Source organism: Eublepharis macularius, chromosome 10 (genome assembly GCF_028583425.1).
Source record: "Eublepharis macularius isolate TG4126 chromosome 10, MPM_Emac_v1.0, whole genome shotgun sequence".
Classification (NCBI taxonomy): Eukaryota; Metazoa; Chordata; class Lepidosauria; order Squamata; family Eublepharidae; genus Eublepharis; species Eublepharis macularius.
The window spans coordinates 26,513,564-26,529,185 of NC_072799.1; positions in this window are offsets into that span (position 1 = coordinate 26,513,564).

Sequence of the window (15,622 nt, forward strand, 5' to 3'; positions counted from 1 at the left end):
CAGAAAGGATAAAATGAGGGAGGAAAGAACCTTATCTACTTCCTTGAATTCTTTGGAGGAAGGATAGGGATAAAAACATGAGACATTTAGATTGGATCCGATCTGGGTACTGTGGGGCTGAGGGTCATGGCATGTTTTGGCAGCTCATATTCTGTGATATTTAATTTTTTCCTAATTTTTATCCATTGATGCATATCAGTGTGAACCAGTATGGTATAGTGTTTGGGCTATCAGACCACAATCTGGAAAACCCAAGTTCAATATCTCACTCTTTTATTTGTTAGGATATTGTAATTTGCCTTTTGATGTAGATTGCTTCTTTAATTCTGAGAGGTCCATGATGACCCCCACTGCAGAAGCTAAATCTCTGAATTGGGATACGGCTGTGCATTATTCTGCAATCTAGTGATATGTGCATAAATGTACGTGTATGAATACTAAAGCATCATGTCATGCCCTGCCTGCCTTTTGAAATGCTGCAGCTGGTGCCTTTTATTTCAAACCTGTAAGAGAATGAGTTATGCTCTATGATTACCTCTACTCAAAACTACTCATAGGGTTCTGAGTTTAAATCCCTAATCACCCATGAACATCCTTAGGTGATGTATTGTCGAAGGCTTTCACGGCCGGAGAATGATGGTTGTTGTGGGTTTTCCGGGCTGTATTGCCGTGGTCTTGGCAAGACCACGGCAATACAGCCCGGAAAACCCACAACAACCATCCTTAGGTGACATTAGACTAGTCACACTCTCTCAGCCTAACCTATTAGGCTGAGAGAGTCTGACTCTTAGGCTGAAAGAATTAAAATGGATGGTGGGTGATGGTGGTTAAAACCATACATGCCACCTCTTTGGAGGAACAGCAGGATTTAAAAGCCAAATAAATAATAAATAAATCCAATGTACTGAGCCAAAGATCTCCAGGGACAGGCGAGATGCAGGCTTCTAATTATGGAGTGGCTGCTAATTATAGAGCCTGATATCATCTTTTAGCCTACTCAGCCATGAAGAAAACCATCCTGCAATCCTGTGAGCATTCCTTGGAAGTACAGAAGGTGTAGGGTGATTATTGTTACCTCAGAGATTGCTCATGCAGCTGGCAGCCAGTGCCTGGCTGAGAGGAAGAAATGGACAGCCCTTCTATGAATCAGTTCACTCATAACATTTTGTTGTTTTTTTTTTTGAAAAAAATTTTATTGGGTTAGAATCCGTTATTTTTACATTACATTCAATTTTCCCCAAATTTTTCATTTCTAACCCCCTCCCTTTCCCCCCCCCTTTTGTTGACTTCCAACAGCTTTCCCACCCTTTGTCCCTTTTCCCTTACTTCTATTAAATTCCTCTATCTAAAACAAATATACATTCTCCATTATACTAAGCAGTACATCCTTAACTACTTTTCTTGTTATATACCCAAACTGTAAGTCTTTGTTTCCATCTTGGATAAGCAATTTATCCCATTTTCCAATTTTAAATGTTTCTATATATCATAAACCTATATATCATAAACCATAAAAATCTTACACATTTAAATCAAACAATTTGACTTATTCTCTATATATTACTCATTCTATCTTTTTATGGTAATTCTATATAACTCATCACATAGTCAATCAATTTGACTCATCTGTACATTCAGTTTGGTGCATTATACAAATCTTATCAAAGAAAGAAAATATTGTTGGTTACTCAATCCTTATATTTAAACCTTATCATTAATTATTTTCTATCAATATTCTATTTATTAACCTATATATATCTATATATATATCAATCTGTTAATCTAACTGCTTATAAATTCACATTTATCTCTTCCCCCCCCCCGGTAAAGTCACCCCCCTCTACATTTTATTATACTTCAGTAATTCTCAAACTGCCACAGTTTTCCTCCCACCTCCCATTTCTTCTCCAGATATTGTTTCAGCTTCTCCCAGTCTGTGTTAAACTGCCCTGAGTCCAGATTTCTCAGTTTTCTTGTCATCTTGTCCATTTCTGCCATATACAGCAATTTGTAGATCCAATCTTCAATAGTTGGCACTTCTTGTACTTTCCATTTTTGCGCATACAAAAGTCTGGCTGCTGCTGTCATATAAAATATCAACGTCCTATGATGGGCTGGAATTCCCTCCATTCCCAAGTTTAGTAGCAGGAGTTCTGGGTTCTTATTTATTTGAAATTGTAAAATTTCACTCATTTCTCTTATTATTTCCCCCCAGTACTGCCTAGCTACCTCACACGACCACCACATATGATAGAGGGAGCCCTCATGCTTCCTACATTTCCAGCATTCATTAGAAGTGTTCAAGTTCCCTAGCGCAATCTTCTTTGGTGTCATGTACCAACGATAGATCATTTTATAAATATTCTCTTTAATATTTGTACATGTCGTTGTCTTCATTGTAGTCTTCCACAAGTATTCCCATGCCTCCATTGTTACCTCTTTATTAAAATTTATAGCCCATTTCACCATTTGTGTTTTAACTGTCTCATCCTCAGTATACCATTTCAACAGTACTTGGTATACCTTGGATATTCTTTTCTTGTCCTCTTTAAAAAGGGTCTGCTCTAGTTCCGAATTCTCTATTCGTATACCTCCTTTTACAGAGTCCGAGTTATACAAATCTCTGATCTGTCTATACTGGAACCAATCGTAGTTCGGTGATAGTTCCTCTTGCGTCTTTATTCTAAGTTTAGATGCTTCTATTTTAGTTATTTCTTTGTAAGTTAAACATTGTCGTTCATTATCAACAGCTCTCGGGTCTATCACCTCATATGGAACCACCCACCAAGGAGTTCCTTCTTGTAGATAAATTCTATACTTCTTCCAGATTGTATATAGACTTCTCCGTACAAAATGGTGCAGGAACATCGAGTTGACCTTTACTTTGTCATGCCATAGGTATGCATGCCATCCAAATATTTTTTTATATCCCTCTAGGGCTAATAGTTTCTTGTTCTTTAATGTCATCCACTCTTTCAGCCAAACTAGGCAGATTGCATCGTGATAAAGTCTCAGGTTGGGCAGTTGCATTCCGCCTCTTTCCTTTGCATCTTGTAAAACTTTCATTTTCACTCGAGGCTTCTTGCCTGCCCATACAAAATCTGATATTTTCCTCTGCCATTTTTCAAATTGTTTAGAGTCTCTGATGATTGGTATTGTCTGTAGCAAAAACATCACTCTTGGTAACACATTCATTTTAACCGCTGCAATCCTACCCAACCATGACAGATTGAGCCTATTCCATTTAATCAAGTCTCTCTCAATCTGAATCCACAATTTTTCATAATTATTCTTGAACAAATCTATATTCTTTGCAGTCAGTTCAATTCCCAAATATTTCACCTTGCTTGTTACTTCACAATCCGTTGTTTCCATTAACAATTGTTGTTTCTGCTTAGTCATGTTTTTGCATAGTATCTTTGACTTCTTTTTGTTAATGAAGAAACCTGCCAAGTCTCCAAACTCCTTGATCTTATCTATCACTTTTGGCATGTTCTCCAGTGGGTCCTCTACAATTAACATTATGTCATCCGCAAATGCTCTGACCTTGTATGAATAGTCCTTTATTTTTATTCCTCGAATTTCCTCGTCTTGTCGTATTTGTATCATCAGAATCTCCAATACTAAAATGAACAACAGTGGAGACAACGGGCAACCTTGTCTTGTTCCTTTGCTTATAGTCAATTTCTTGGTCAATTCATCATTTACCACAATTGCTGCAGTCTGGTCTCTATAAATTTCCTTAATTGCTCTGATGAATCTTTCTCCTAATTGTAGCTTTTCCACAGTGGCAAACATAAAGTCCCAGTTTAAGTTGTCAAATGCCTTTTCAGCGTCAACAAAGAAGAAACCAACCTCTTTATCACAACGCTTATCATAATATTCAATAGCATCAATCACTGTCCTTAAATTGTCTCTTATTTGTCTGTCTGGCAGAAAGCCTGCTTGCTCCTCCTCTATAACTTCCGAAAGCCACCCCTTCAGTCTCTCCGCCAGTATCTTCGCAAAGATTTTATAGTCATTGTTGAGTAACGATATAGGTCTGTAATTTTTCACACTAGTCAAGTCTTGGCCCTCTTTTGGGATCAATGATATGTTCGCTTCAGACCAAGTGTCTGGAATCCTTTGATCCCTTAAAACTCCATTGATCACCTCCTTTAGGAATGGTGCCAGCTCATTGGCCATAGTCTTATAAAATTTAGCTGTAAGTCCATCTGGCCCTGGCGCCTTTCCTAGATTTGCAGATTGTATTGCCTTACTTATTTCCTCATCCGTTACTTCACTGTTCAGTTTATTTCTCCAAGCGTCCGAGATTTCTGGAAGTGTCATTTTCTCCAAATATGACGCTATTGAATCTTTATTCTTTCTTATTATACAGTTTAGCGTAGAATTTATAAAAGGCTCTACTAATGGTATTCTGTTCCAAATACGTTTTGTCATCTTCACAAATTTTATTTATTGTTTTCTTCTCCCTTCTTTTCTTCAGTTGCCATGCCAGGTACTTCCCAGGTTTATTTGCACCCTCAAACACTTTCTGATTCAGCCTTTTGAGATTCCACTCCAATTCTTTATTACTCATTGCTGTTAGCTGTTCTTGCAGTATTTTAATTTCCTGGTATATTTTCTTTTTCCCTGGTCTCTTTTTTAACTGTATTTCCTTAATTTTTATTTTCTCCTCAATCTCTTGTCTCTTCTCCTCTTTCTTCTTTCTTGCTCTACCATTTAAGTCCATTAGTATGCCCCTTATAACCGCCTTATAAGCATCCCAAACTTTATCAGTTGGTACTTCTTTATTCACGTTGTATTGAATGAAAAACTTTGTCTCTCTTCTCAATATTTCCATATTCTCTTTTTCCTGTAACAAATCCTCATTTATTCTCCATGCTTTCCTTTTTCTCCTTTTCCCTAGTTTCCACATGATTGGGTTGTGATCTGAGCCTACCATCGGCATTATTTCTACATCTTTAGTCCATAACGCCAATTCTTTTGAGGCCCAGATCATATCAATTCTTGATAATGTGGAGTGCCTTGCAGAATAAAAAGTAAACTGCCTACTTTTAGGATATTTTCTCCTCCATACATCTTCAAGAGTCTCTTGTTGAATCAACTCAAAAAAGAGCTTTGGTAATAGTCCTCTTTTCTTTTGTGCCATTGTAGTCTTTTTATCCAGTTCCAAGTCTGTCACTCCATTGAAGTCTCCAGCAAGAATTATCTGGTCATATGAAAGATCATCTAAATGCTTCCTCAAATCCTCAAAGAAGCTCTCTTTTGCACCGTTGGGTGCATAGATTCCGACTACCAACACTCTCTTTAAATTCCAAGTACATTCCACTGCTACAAATCTGGCTTCCACATCTTTCATTATAAATTTTGGTTGTAGCTCCTCTTTTACATACAACACCACTCCTCTTTTTTTTTTACTTGAGGCCGCTACAAGTAAAAAAAGACCGCTTGAGGTCTTTGCCCAATTTTCCCAGTTTTAGATATTTTTCATCCTGTTTTCGAATGTGAGTCTCTTGCAAACAAACAATATCACATTTTTGTTTTAGTAGCCAGTGAAAAATATTTTTTCTTTTATTCGGTGAATTTAGTCCATTTACATTCCAAGATAATACTTTACACTCCATATTCATAATCTTGTTGGTAAGTCTTTTTCATTGTCCCTTATAAATCGCTCCATCTCCCGCTCAGATCTGATACGCTTTTTGGCGCCTCCAAATTCGAAGGACAAACCCTCTGGGAGCTCCCATCTGTACCTGATTTTCATGTCCTTCAGCATCTGGATTAGCACTTTATATTTTTTCCGATCTAGTAACACTGATCTGGATAGTTCCTTCATTATGATAATTGTCTTGCCATCGATCTCCAATGGATCTTGAAACTGTTTAGTCACAATCTTCTCTTTCATATTTCTTGTTGTAAATTGTACAATCACGTCTCTTGGTAGTTTCCTCTGGGTTGCAATTCTCGAAATCACACGATATGCCACATCTAGGATAGCCACAACATCCTCCTCCTCCTTCCCCAGGTATTCAGCTAACACCTCCGTCATCTGTTCTTGCGCTGTCTTTCCTTCCACTTCCAGCAGGCCGCGAAATCTCAGCTGCTTCTCCATATGTCTGCTTTCCGCAACCGCCATCCTTCCCCTCATCAGCCTCATCTCTGTTTGTTGCGTATCTGCTAGGTTCTCCATCGCTCCTTCTACTGTTTTAACTCTCTGCTGCGTCCCTTGTAATTCACTTTGTATTGTTTCCATACCTTTCTTCACTTCTGACAGCTCCGATTTTACTTCTGACAGCTCCGATTTTACTGTCTGTTTAACCTCTTTGATCAGCTCCAATTTCATGTCTTTAAATTCTTTAATCACCTCCAAAAGTTTTTTATCCAGGTTTTCTATTGCCGATTGCCACTCTTTCTTCGACATCGTGGGGCTTGCTTTAGCTCGCTCCCACGAGTCCGCTCTCTTCCTTAACTCCGTGGCGTTAAATTTAGTACCTTTTTTATTTCAAATGTCCCGGTCTTCTTGCATAAATAAATTTTAAAGGGTCCAAAATGTCGGGCGTCTTTTCTCTATGGTCTCTCTATGATTTTATAATCCAATATGGCCTACTTCCTTTTCCGCTGAGGCCGCGGCCCTTCCCCTCTCAAAGATGGCGATTCCCTTCTTCCTGCCCTCCAGCCAGGGCCGCTTCTCTCCAGCCACTCTATTGTTGTTACGCACTTCCTGTCTCCCGTCTTCCCACAGCAGATCTCGCGATGGTGTCTTTTTCTCACAGCTCCAAAGCCACAGGTATTCAAAACAATAGTCCGATTTCTTTAATAACTTCTTTAAACTTAGTCTCTTTTCTAATACAACTCCTGCCGAAGCTTCCCCTCCTTTTCACTAGTCTGTTGCAGTTTAAAAGTCTACTTTTTTTCCTCTCTGTTTTTATCAATCTGTCCCGTATCGGAAGATAGTGATCTTTACCTTCCCTTCACTTTTCTCGGGTTGTAATCGCTGTTTCGATTTCAAGTCCTCCTTTCCACTTCTTCCCCCAATCGAAGCTTGGGTATGTAGGTCGTATGCCAGCCGAATTGGCCCCAAAACTGCCGCAGAGATTGTAGCCGACCCGTCTCAGGGTGGGACCTCAAGGATCGGGAGGGGACCCGTTGTGTAGAGCCCCCCCTCGTCCGAGATCAACGCGCCCTAGGGTCTCGAGCGTTCTTTGCCTGCTCTCCGCCTGAGAGCAGTCGGCCGCGGGCTATTTTCACCCCGCCGGCTGCTTAAAACGGCAGTCCGGTCAGCTCCGCAAATGGAGCTGCGTTAGACCTCCATAAATCCCAAACCGGAAGTCACTCATAACATTTTGTGTAACTTACATCTTTATCATTCCTGAGTTCAGACTCAGGAGTATCAAAAGGTATCGGGAAGTGACTAGACTCAGTTGACTTGCTGTAACATTATTATCCCTGAATTCCTCACAGAAAGGTAACATTTGGATTATACTAATTATATCTAGATCCTCTGGCATAATGTATTACTAAAGCTGCAAACAGACTTACCTGGAAGTCAAATCCAGTTGACAGCTGCCTATGCTAGTCTCCACGTGTACAAATGTCTCCAGCCTATAGTAGCAGCAGCTGTCAGAACTGATAGAGGCAGGCACCCAGAGGCCTCCTTACTGGTCTTTATAGCAGTGCCATCTTCTACTGCAACCGCCTAGTCACTCAGTATCTACCAGAGAGCCAGTTTGGTGTAGTGGTTAAGAGCAGCGGGACTCTAATCTGGAGAACTGGGTTTGATTCCCTGCTCTTTTACTTGAAGTCATCTGGGTGACCTTGGGTCAGTCATAGCTCTTCCAGAGCTCTCTCAGCCCCACTCACCTCACAGGGTGATTGCTGTTGTGGAGATAATAATGACATACATTGTAACCGCTCTGAGTGATCATTAAGTTGTCCCGAAGGGTGGTATAATTTGAATGTTGTTATTGTTGTTAAGAGGAGCTGGCTTCCTAAGAGAACAAGTATGTTGAGGAGAAATTTCACCAAGGATCGAGCTTTTCTACTGGTTGAACCCTATTCCGCTGCTCAAGACTGAAAAGGTGCAACTGACCGGAACTGTGCAACTCATTATGAGGTAGCCTGCTCCAAGCCTTGCAAATCTGCCCTTCACTGGATTAGGAAAACGTAGGAAACCAAGTTCTCTAGCTGAGTTGCTGACAGTACATGAAAAGCAGAATTTTCTTTATTTTAAATATATCTGGTAATACCAACAACAACCAATGTATACACAGCCCTTCAGGATAACTTAATGCCCACTCAGAGTGTTTTACACTGTGTTATTATTCTCCTCACGACAATCACCCTGTGAGGTGGGTGGGGCTGAGAGAGCTCTGATTGACCCAAGGTCCCTCAGCAGACTTCAAGTGGAGGAGTGGAGATGGAATCAAACCTGGTTCTCCAGAGTCCTACTACTCTTCTTAACCACTACACCAAACTGGCTCTCTGGTAGATACATATGAAGTAACACAGGGCTGTTCTTACCTTATGACAGAAAATTAGATGATGGTTTGTCTGCAGGCCTTTTTTTCTGGGAAAAGAGGTGGTGGAACTCAGTGGGTTGCCCTCACAAAATGGTCACATGGCTGGTGGCCCTGCCCCCTGATCTACAGACAGAGGGGAGTTTAGATTGCCCTACGCGCCGCTGGAGCAGGTTGCCCTCAGAGAAAATAGTCACATGGCTGGTGACCTCGTCCTCTGATCTCCAGACAGAGGGGAGTTTAGATTGCCCTACGCGCTGCTGGAGCGGTGCGTAGGGCAATCTAAACTCCCCTGTGTTTGGAGATCAGGGGGTGGGGCCACCAGCCATGTGACCATTTTCAAGAGGTTCCGGAACTCCGTTCCCCCGCGTTCTCCCTGAAAAAAGCCCTGTTTGACTGTATATTTGCAAGCTGTTTTGAAGCCCATGCATAATTACCTGTGAGTAAGCTGACTGGGTGGCCCAATCTAGCCCAGTCTCATCAGATCTTAGAAGCTAAGCTGGGTCAGCTCAAATAACAACAACAGCAGCATTCGATTTATATACCACCCTTCAGGATGACTTAACACCCACTCAGAGCGGTTTACAAAGTATGTTATTATTATCCCCACAACAAAACACCCTGTGAGAGGTGGGTGGGGCTGAGAGAGCTAGAAGCTGTGACTGACTCAAGGTCACCCAGCTGGCTTCAAGTGGAGGAGTGGGGAATCAAACTGGGTTCTTCAGATCAGAGTCCCACTCTCTTAACCACTACACCAAACTTGCTCTCACCAAACTGGGTTGGATGGGAGACCATCAGGGCTTTTTTTCAGCTGGAACATGGTGGAACAGAATTCTGGAACTGCTTGAAAATGGTCACATGGTTGGTGGCCCTGCCCCCTGATCTCCAGGCAGAGGGGAGTTTAGATTGCCCTCTGCGCTGCTGGGTAGCGCAGAGAGCAATCTAAACTCCCTTCTGTCTGGAGATCAGGGGGCGGGGTCACCAGCCATGTGACCATTTTTGCTGAGGGTGATTTAAACTTTTAAAAACTCCCCCCTTGTTTCAGTTGACCCAAAGTGATGTCATTGGTCTTGGAAGTGTGTGCGCACTTTGCGCGCGCACATGTGGTACCAAGGGCACCACCTCTTGCCAAGAGTTGCCCCCTGTGCTGGCAACCCACTGAGTTCCACCACCTCTTTTCCCAGAAAAAAAGCCCTGGAGACCATCAAGGATGGGAGACCATCAAGGCATTCCAGGGTCACTTACTACACAGTGGCAGGCAATGGCAAACTACTTCTGGTCGTCTCTTGCCTTGAAAACCCTATGGGATCACCATATGTCAGCTGGGACATGACAGCCCCCCCCCAAGCTGATTAGACACAGTGGATTAGATTGGGTGATATGGCCATTTCCAGATAAAGTTTGGCTTCATTTTAAACCAGTTCCTATTGTAAACATTGCATTGGCTGAGATGTATGTTGGAGCTTGCTTCCAAAATCTGTTCTTTCATTGACTACATCCATGTGTGGTTTGAAAAGCATGAGAAACTCATATATGCTTGCCTATTATCATATATGAAAACATCTGTAGCAGCTGTTAGGTGATCAGCGTTTAGAGTCAGTAACAATGTTCATGTTCAGGGTGCTGATAGCCAAGCAGTTGTGATGCAACGCAATCTAGCAGAATTAGTGTAGGTGGCATGGCTACTGTTGTGCCAACACAGTGTGCAAGGAAGAGAATAAGGAGCTAGGACCATAAGTTTTGGGTTTGGCCTGTCAATTCCCAGGAAGTCTTCCTGACATGATCACACAGAACTAAGAAAAAATTAGTCTGATCCTATGTATGTTTAATCAGAAATATGCTCCACTGGGTTCAGCATGGCTAACTCTCAATGGTAAATGGGACGACAATCCTGTTGCTCAATTCTATGTATTTACTTAGAAATAAATCCCATTGCAGCCTCTCTTCTTCTGCAGCCTCTTCCCAGGGATCAAACATCTCCTTTTCAGAACCTCTTTCTCCTGCACACCAGCCAGAATTGTGGTTTCCTGTTTGGGGGGGGGGCTCTTCTACCACATGTAATCCTTATATCATGTTTCCCACCCTTCACTAAGATGACAGTAGTATTATTTTTCTCCCCAAGTTAAATATTTGCCACACACACATGAGAAACTCACTGGAAGCAACTGGACATGAGGAAGACAACACTCCTGGGACAAAATTACCCCAAAATGCGTAAATAAGAATCCTAGGATTTCTATCATTTCTGAGGTCGATTAACATGTTGCCAACTGTGGCTTTTATTCTTTTCCTCTTGGGTGGTATTGTGACATTGTAAGAAGGATGTTTCCAGAAAGCTTCTTGCTTACATGCATGGAAGAATCAAAATATATTTCTGCTTTGGTTCTTCATTTTTAAAAAATATCTGTTCTACAGAAATAACTATAGACAGTCAATATAGACAATCAATCCATAAAGCACTCAAATACATTTACAGTGCAATCCCAGAATTATTCCAGTCTAAGCCCATTGATTTCAATGAGCTTAGTCTAGAGTAACTGTTTATGATTACACTGTTAGTCCACTAAGACTTTTTTTCTTTTGATTTGTGATATTCTTCCAAACAGTGTTCTCAAAGTGGTCATCGCTACTGCTCAGTTTAAGAAATATTGCAATGCATTTAAGACTTTCAATTCAGGTTCAACAGGACACTTTAAAGGCTATGCATTTTTATTGCTTATACATCTTAGTTTATGCATTTTACTGATTAAAGACGGAAGAGTTTTCATTATACCAATACAAGTGTGTGGGTTCCCCCCCCTGCAAGTTACTTTAGCACATTTTTATCCCACCATTCTCCCTCCTCACTCCCTGCCCCTCAAAAAACCTACAGCCCTGCAAAGTAGGTGTAGATGACAGTGAATGTCCCAAGATGACTCAGCAAGCTTCACAGCAGCTCCTGCAGAGAATTCCTCTCTCATACTTGCTTAGTAGTTCAGACTTGCGTCTGACTCCCTCAGTGGTCTGGTGTCGTGTACCTCTAGGATTGCATTCTCTCTTTTAAAAGCTGGCTATAGTTTATATTCTGTGCTCCCCAAGATTTGACCATAGCAGCACGCATTCTGGAAAGCAGCCCAGAAAGAGCTGCCAAGACCTTCTTATGGCAGCTGTACAAGCAAGAGGAGATGCTTATTCATAAGCATTTTTTCCAGTTAGTAAGGTTATATTTTAAGATTTTAAATAATTTTGTTCTGCCCCTTTGAAGCATGTTTTTGTTCCCTAAATGGTTTCCAAATCACAAAATAAAGCTAATAAAAGTATATCCTTACTCCAGAGATTTGTGGCCACATCTCATTTATTTACTTCATTTCACTTCAGTGGGGACCCAAAGTGGCTTACATTGTTCTTCTCCATTTTCTTCTCACAACAACCCTGTGAAGTAGGTTAGGCTGAAAGCATCTGACTGGCCAAGGTCACCCCACAAGCTTCCGTGAAAGAGTAGATTCACACTTGGCTCCCCAAATCCCAGTGTCACCATGCTGACTCCTACAGTAACTATCATCTCTATTTATGAGCCCCACTCCCCTAAGAAGTGGGCATCCATGGGCAGCAGAGTTCAGGCAGGGAAACTTAAGTCCGTGCAAAAGTTAAAAACGAGTTGGGCTTACAGCAGCAGAGGCCAGGGCAGGTCAGATGGAGTACGCTTCATCTTCCTGCTCCCTCTGGGAAGAGGGAAGGCAAAAGCTGCGACTGCTCAGCAAAACCAGGGACGTTCTTAGAGCAGGTAAATAACAATACAGTCAGCATCACGAAAGTGGAGAGTTAGCTACAGGGCAACGCAGTGGAATGGAGTTCCGGCACCTCTTAAAAATGGTCACATGGCCAATCTAAACTCCCGTCTAGAGATCCGTGGGCAGGGCCACCGGCCATGTGATCATTTTCACCTAGGGCAATTTAAACTTTTAAAAACTCCCTTGTTCCAGTGGACCCAAACTGATGTCATTGTGCGGTCTTGAGTTCCACCACCTCTTTCCCCAGAAAAAAAGCCCTGGGTAGCTGCCACCAAAGCAATTACTCCAACAAGCATCTTCTTTTAGTATTTTTTCCAAACCTCTAAGAGATCACCATAGCAACTTAACCTGAGGCCAACCAGTAGGCCTCCTAAACTAATGCTCTATCATAACCTCCAACTCTCTCAACCAACAGACCAATGCTTAGGGGAGGAGTAAGAATGGACTGATTTGAATTTTATAAGCTCTCAGATGAAGTTGATGGTATGGGCCCCTATTAAAAAAATTGTCTTTAAAATGCTATTTAATGGATAGCTGCTTATTTATACTCCTCCTATCCAATGGGAACCCAAAGCAGGTAACATCATTCTACTCAATATGTGTTTTGAATGCAGAATATTTTGGCAAAAAGGGAGCTATTGACTTGAATATGATGGGAAGATGGCAACTACTTTACGAGGTAACAGAGCATCAGTAACTGATCTCCACGTACGAGGATATGTGTCCAAGGCACCTTTTGGCTTCTTGGTCTTCAGCTGACTTTGCTTGTACATTGTTTTGCCTTTGTAACGTACTTTTAAATAAAAGTGTCATATCATGTTGTCCTCTTCCAGAATCCAGACCCCCTCATTGATTTATTACATAACTTATTAAAACTGGACAATAAGGCACTAAGTTTTTGGCTAAGTGCCATAGCAATGGAGCAAGATGGGCCAACAGCCCCTGCAGCACATCTGGGCATTACCCAAGAATCCTTGCTTGTATTTTTTCCTTCAACACATTTATATATTAAGATTCCTGATACAGGTCAGCAATGCTAGAGTCCAGTAGCACCTTAAAGTTTCCAGGGTATAAGCTTTGGAGAGTCAAGCTCACTTTGGTTCAGATCCAAGAACCAAATAATAATCTCTTCCACACAATTGTCGATTTTTTTGGATTGCTCCCAGCACTAACCTTATCTCTCATCTCTGCACCCATCATTTTGGGAACTGAACAGTGTTTCAAAAACAGCCTCTGATATAGTTCAAGATGGGTAGTCATGTTTGTCTGTTGCAGTAGAAAAGAGCAAAAGTCTAGTAGCATCCATAAGACTAACAAAATTTGTGGTAGGCTACGAGCTTTTGTGAGCCATACCTGAGGAAGTGAGCTGTAGCTCATAAAAGTTCATACACTACCACAAATTTTGTAAGTCTTATAGGTATTACTGGACTCTTGCTCTTTTCTACTGCTACAGTCTCTGATATGACATGAGTCTACTATTCAAAGAAAAAAAGAATGTCTTTTAGTTGTACTCAAGCTCTACAAACTCCTAAAGTTCCCAATCACCGCACTGGCAAAACTAGCAGCCTGGAAATCAAAGCAAAATGGCATTGATCCTTTTTAGCAGGAAGTAAAACTTCCAGTATATGAAGTGCAACATGGCCAGTAACTGCAAACTGCCAATCACTTATTAAAGTCTTAGGTGGGTAACAATATTGGTCTGCAGTAGAACACAGGATTTGAGTCCAGTGGCACCTTAAGAGACCCGCCATATTTTCAGATTGTGAGCTTTCAAGAGTCAGAGCTCCAAAGATGCCACCAGACTTTAATCCTGCCATCAGTCATTAAAGTAACACATTTTGCATTAAAGTAACACATTTTGCAGTTACAATTTTGCATATTTTGCAAGTTTGGAGTGCAAACCAATCATGGTTGGCCAGACCTATTTCAACGTAGTGTTTGTATGCTACTAGGAGTAGGTCCAACCCCCAAAAGCAAGCAGAGTTTGATGGATTTCCCAAACCAAATTTGAACCCAAGGAGTACAATGGATGCCGGGTCACACTGTGCATTTGCCTACTAGCCAGGCTTTTCTAACTGATTAAGCCACATGAAACAAGTTTCTAGAGCAGAGGCAAATTTACAAGGAGTAGCATTTTTATCTCTACACAAGTGTCATTACTCTTTAATATTTTGGTTGTGGTCCATAAAAAGTTGCCTGCAAGCATCTGTCAGAGAGGGTAAAATATAGTTAAATTTGGATTATCTCGTAAATTGGTACTGCACAGTGACTCAAAATCAACCATCTTACACCAACACCTTAAACACAGAGCAATGTTACCAAGAAGTTCAAACTTGTACCCACGGAAGTCCTCTTCTTGAAATGAAAAGCAGAACTGCAAGTATCAATAGTAAAACAAAGGAAATAACACTGTAATTAAATTTGGGGTGCCAGTTTTCACCAGAGTTCAACCAACGAACACTTCAGATGAGGTACATAGGTAACAGCGTGATCTAGTTGCTTCATCATGTTCCATGAAATCAGATTGCCCTAAACAAGTGTGCCCAAGGACAGCATCTCTCATATCTTAAAATATTTCAATCTAGCTGACAACAGAGTTCAGCTACAATCTGAGTCACTGCATCTCAAATATAATTAGACATTAGTACAGACCACATTTACTTTAATACAAGAGCTATTCCATTTATTACCAGGGGATGGATGAGGATTAACTGCAAGAATACACTATCAGTTCTTAATACAAAAAGCTATTGGAGTGGATTCAGGTTGGATATTCTGCAAGAGCCAAAAAACCCCTCCCCCCCCAAAGAAAGAAGGAAAGAAAGGGATCCCCAATATTAGATATCTGCCGGGGGGGGGGGGATTTCAATTTCTATAGCTGAAGTCACAGAGACATAACATTTATCTTCACCCTAATCATTATCACTTGTAGATTTGGGCCAGCTAAACAATATTTTTATACCTTCTGTTCACTTTAAGGACTCACTAGCTGTAAAAAGGACCACACTGTCCAAATATGATGGAAATGGACAAGTGAACTGATTCTTGAGTATCACCACAAGTGACTGTTGAAGTTAATCCTCAACTCTCCCAACAGCCACTGACATGGTCAAAGAGTCATTTTTCCCTGTGGCTGTGCAACGTAAATCTATATTAGCACGTTTTCTCAGATGCTGTTTTTAGTAGCTCCAGATTCATTCTCTCTTCTGCATTTGCTGGGATATATAACGTTCAGCTATTCCATTCAATCAGAGGGTACTAGAGTGGTTGCAATGTAAGTTACTGAACAGTTAAATGAACATCTTTTGAAGACATAGCCACAGCAATGCATAT